The sequence below is a fragment of the Octopus sinensis genome, linkage group LG8 (assembly GCF_006345805.1).
Source record: "Octopus sinensis linkage group LG8, ASM634580v1, whole genome shotgun sequence".
NCBI lineage: Eukaryota > Metazoa > Mollusca > Cephalopoda > Octopoda > Octopodidae > Octopus > Octopus sinensis.
In genome coordinates this window covers 44,777,148-44,782,081 of record NC_043004.1, presented here as the reverse complement: position 1 = coordinate 44,782,081, position 4,934 = coordinate 44,777,148, and the positions used below count along the sequence as shown (strand labels likewise).

The 4,934-nt window shown below is 40.1% G+C and overlaps 1 pseudogene; it reads left to right on the top strand.

Moving 5' to 3' along the window:
- Positions 1-4,596: 4,596 nt before the first annotated feature.
- On the top strand, positions 4,597-4,715 carry LOC115215305 (annotated as a pseudogene).
- Positions 4,716-4,934: the final 219 nt, after the last annotated feature.

Here is a 4,934-nt window from a genome sequence, read left to right as displayed (position 1 = left end):
AGCACCGCCTGTAATCGAGCAACTCGACCCCGAGACTTATTCTTTTGTAAGCCCAGTACTTATTCTATCGGTGTCTTTTGCCGAACCGCTAAGTAACGGGACATAGACACACCAGCATCGGTGTCAAGCAATGCTAGGGGGACAAACACAGACACACAAACACACACACGCATATATATATATATATATATATATATATACGACGGGCTTCTTTCAGTTTCCGTCTACCAAATCCACTAACAAGGCTTTGGTCGGCCCGAGGCTATAGTAGAAGACACTTGCCCAATGTGCCACGCAGTGGGACTGAACCCGGAACCATGTGGTTGGTAAACAAGCTAATTACTACACAGTGACTCTATCTATCTATCTATCTATCTATCTATCTATCTATCTATCTATCTATCTATCTATCTATCTATCTATCTATCTATCTATCTATCTATCTATCTATCCTCGACACAAATGCACATAAAGATTTATAAGAAAATAAATCGTTATTTGAACGGTGAACAGTGAGATTTACAAGTTCACACGCATATCAATGTTTAATATGTTCTGGTAGATTATGCGAGTTGGGAGAATCGTTACCACATTGGGCAAAATGCTTAGCGGTATTTCGTCTGCCGCTACGTTCTGAGTTCAAATTCCGCCGAGGTCGACTTTGCTTTTCATTCTTTCGGGGTCGATTAAATAAGTACCAGTTACGCAGTGGGGTCGATATAATCGACTTAATCCGTTTGTCTGTCCTTGTTTATCCTCTCTGTGTTTAGCCCCTTGTGGGTAGTAAAGAAATAGGTATTTTGTCCGTCTTTACGTTCCGAGTTTAAATTACGCCGAAGTTGATTTTTAATCTTTCGGGGTCGATAAAATAAGAACCAGTCGAATACTGGGGTCGATGTAATCAACTTAAGCTCTCCCCGAAATTGCTGGCTTCGTGCCAAAATTTGAAAGCAATATGTTTCGGAAGATTAAGGCGAGGAGAATCGTTAGCATGTCAGGCAAATGCTTAGAGGTATTTGTGCCGTCTTTACGTTCTTAGTTCAAATTCCGCTGATGTCGTCTCTTCCTCTCGTCCGTTGGGAGTGGATAAAATAAGAACCACTTGAATATTAGCGTCGATGTAATCGACTTAACCCCAAACCCATCCGATCTTTACTGGCCCTGTGCCAAAATTTGAAACCAATACGTTCTGGCAGATTCGAACGCAAATATGCTAATCGACGTTCGTCAAACAAGAACAGCTTCTTTACGATGCCTGTGTTCATAACACACCAGATTTATTAGAGCTACAGACCGTGGGACATCGGTGTTTGTCATCGTGTATTTCTTCAAGTAGAAGTGCCACAGCTAACGTATCTAACAACTGCCATTTGCCTCCTACACATGCAAAATCATTAATTTTTGTAAAACATTAAGTAGAAGAAAAGATTAAGAATTTTTAATCTAATTTAGTTGATCTCCTGTGTTTTCCAGATGAGATGAAGAAAACCTCCTTTTGATTCTAGACTTGTCTGTTAACACTTGCAAGAAATTTGTTCTAAAAGTTAATTTTATACTTTTAATTGAAATTATAAAGTGAAAATTGCTATTAAGGGGGATATGAAGAACCGCTTGCATTTTTAAAAGTCGCACTCCGACGAGAACAACGGCGCCTTGTGAAATATGAAACATCGGAACTAAAATACAGTCACAAATAATGAAATCGGTTTAAGAATAACAATCCAAGCAAACTCAAATTCTCTTTATTTTCTTTTACTTGTTTCAGTCATTTGACTGTGGCCATGCTGGAGCACCGCCTTTAATCGAGCAACTCGACCCCGGGACTTATTCTTCTGTAAGCCCAATACGTTTGTAAGCCCAGTACTTATTCTATCAGTCTCTTTTGCCGAACCTCTAAGTAACGGGGACATAAACACACCAGCATCGGTTGTCAAGCAATGCTAGGGGGACAAAGACAGACACACAAATACACACACACATACATATATATACATATATACGACGGGCTTCTTTCAGTTTCCGTCTACCAAATCCACTCACAAGGCTTTGGTCGGCCCGAGGCTATAGTAGAAGACACTTGCCCAATGTGCCACGCAGTGGGACTGAACCCGGAACCATGTGGCTGGTAAACAAGCTACTTACCACACAGCCACTCCTGGCTGTGTGGTTAAGAAGTTTGTTTTGCAAGCATGTAATTTCGGGCTCAGTGCCATTCCGTGGCACATTTGGCAAGTGTTATCTACATGAGCACCCAGACTGACCAATGCCGTGTGAATGAATTTGGTGGTAGGAAACTGTTAAACACACATTTACTTACACAAATTCACACAGGTACTGATGACAACAAAATGCATAGAGGTTGGTAAGGTGTATGAAATGCATTAATATAAGTGATGCTGGTGGCGATGATGCTGAAAAAAAGTCTGTAAATAATAAGTGATATAAATAACGTTGGTTGGTTGATTGGTTGGTAGATACATCGTGTAGAGAGATGGGGAGAGACAGTTAAAGGGAGATAGTTAACGTATGAAGTGCAGGATAAATGCACATACTAGGCTGGATGTCAGGCAATGAGTAAAGAAACGCTGCACAAGCAGTGAGAGAGAAATAAAACATAGAAAGGAAGAAAAGGAGTTGGAGGGAGAGAAAGAGAAGGAGGGTGATGTGAGGAATGAGAGGGATTAAATGATAGGCTAGTTACGGGATGAGTTATACAAATGAGAAATTGTTTTCATATCTCGTAATTTTATTTTAAAGTAACCCATATCATTCTTTTGAAGCGCAGTGGTTAAAAAGCTCGCTTTCCAGCCACGTAGTTTCGGGTTCAGTCCTACTGCGCGGCAACTTGGACGCGTGTTTTTTTACTATAACCTCGGACCGACCAAAGCCTTGTGAGTGGATTTGGTATACGGAAACTGAAAGAAGCTTGTCGAATATATATATATACACACACACACACACACACACACACACTATATATATATATATATATATATATATATATATATATATATATATATATATATATATATATATACATGTGTGTGTGTGCATATGTATATGTATATATCTATGTGTGTGTCTATGTCTGTATTTGTCCCCCACTACTGCTTGACAACTGGTGTCGGCGTATGTATGTATCCGTAAGCTAGCGGTTTGGCCATAGAGAACCAATAGAATAAGTACTAGGTTTGAAAAAAAATTAAGTTCTAGAGTCGATTTGTTAGACTAAAACCATCCAAGGTGGTGCTCCAGCATGGCCGTAGTCAAATGACTGAAACGAATAAAAAGAGATAAAAGACGCCATAATTCCTGGTATCACGTATTATGGTAAAAGTGTACTTCCAAAGCCACCCATCGTATGGTAGCGAACGCTCTAATCTATGAATCGAAATAAAAACAGGTGTGAGCATTTGTGAATATCAGTTATAATGCTCTGCTTATCGGAATTGGGTTTTGTTTTCATTTTCATATACAATTTTTTTTTTAATGTTTATGTAGACGGCGTCCATAAGACTTGCCTGGGTTTGAATTTGTTCGAACTTGTCATCACCATTTGGTTACGTCTAAGCCTATCTATCTATCTATCTATCTATCTATCTATCTATCTATCTATCTATCTATCTATCTATCTATCTATCTGTCTATCTATCTATCTATCTATCTATCTATCTATCTATCTATCTATCCATCGCTATATACCTCTCCCTGCCTCCATACGCCTGTCTACTTGTCTGTCTGTTTGTCTGTCTGTCTGTCTGTCTGTCTGTCTATCTATCTATCTATCTATCTATCTATCTATCCATCTCTATATACCTCTCCCTGCCTCCATACGTCTGTCTACTTGTCTGTCTGTTTGCCTGTCTGTCTGTCAGTCTATCTATCTATCTGTCTGTTTTTATCTAAGCATCTCCTGGTGTGTGTGCGCGTGTGTTGTGTGTGTGTGCGTGCATGTGCGTGTGTGTGTGCATGTGTGTATGTGTGTGTATGTGTGTGTGTGTGTGCGTGTGTGTTTCTGCTCGCGTATAGTATCACATAACATCGACATTTAGAAATGTACCTCTAATGTTACGTCATACTAGTCAGAATGTCGAAGTCGTGTTCAGTGCGAAGCAAAGATGAAATGTTATCACCAGCATAATTTATAGCTTCTCCATATGATTGTACATATGTATTAGGCTTGTGTAGTTATACTACATACACGCGTGCACGCATACACATACACACGCACACACACACACATATATATATTTGTGCATACATGCATACTGTGATTTATACATATACACAATTGTAATTCAAAAGTTGGCTTAGTTTTTTATGAATAGACATAGGTTATTGAAGTTGCTCATGCTGGAAGAGTAAGTTTTACTGTATAGTAACTTGCCCTCCTGTCCGTATTCATTGCAGATAATGAATTCCAAGTACAAGCAATGTGCCATCATTCAGTTCTTTACAAAAAAAGGTTGCTTGTAGTTCGACATCCACGGAAGGCGACAAGTTTTTATTCAGATGACACCGTTGACGTGATCATATGTGCATAGATTGATAAATAATTTGAAAAGGGAAATCAGCATTCATGGTATCCCAAAGAATGCTTACGGCCATATAACGTTGAAAGCATCGGTTCTCGTCCGATCACCGAAGTTAAGCAGCCTCGAGCCGAGTCAGTACTTAGATGGGTGACCGCTTGAGAAACTTAGGTGTAGTAAGCGTAACACATTGGAGGCACATGGCCTAGTGGTTAGAGCAGCGGACTCGCGGGTTCGAATCTCAGACCGGGTGATGTGTGTGTTTATGAGCGAAACACCTAAGCTCCACGCGGCTCCGGCAGAAGGTAATGGCAAAACTTCTGCTGATTCTTTCGCCACAACTTTCTCTCACTCTTTCCTCCCACATCTTGCAGCTCACCTGCGACGGACTGGCGTCCCGTC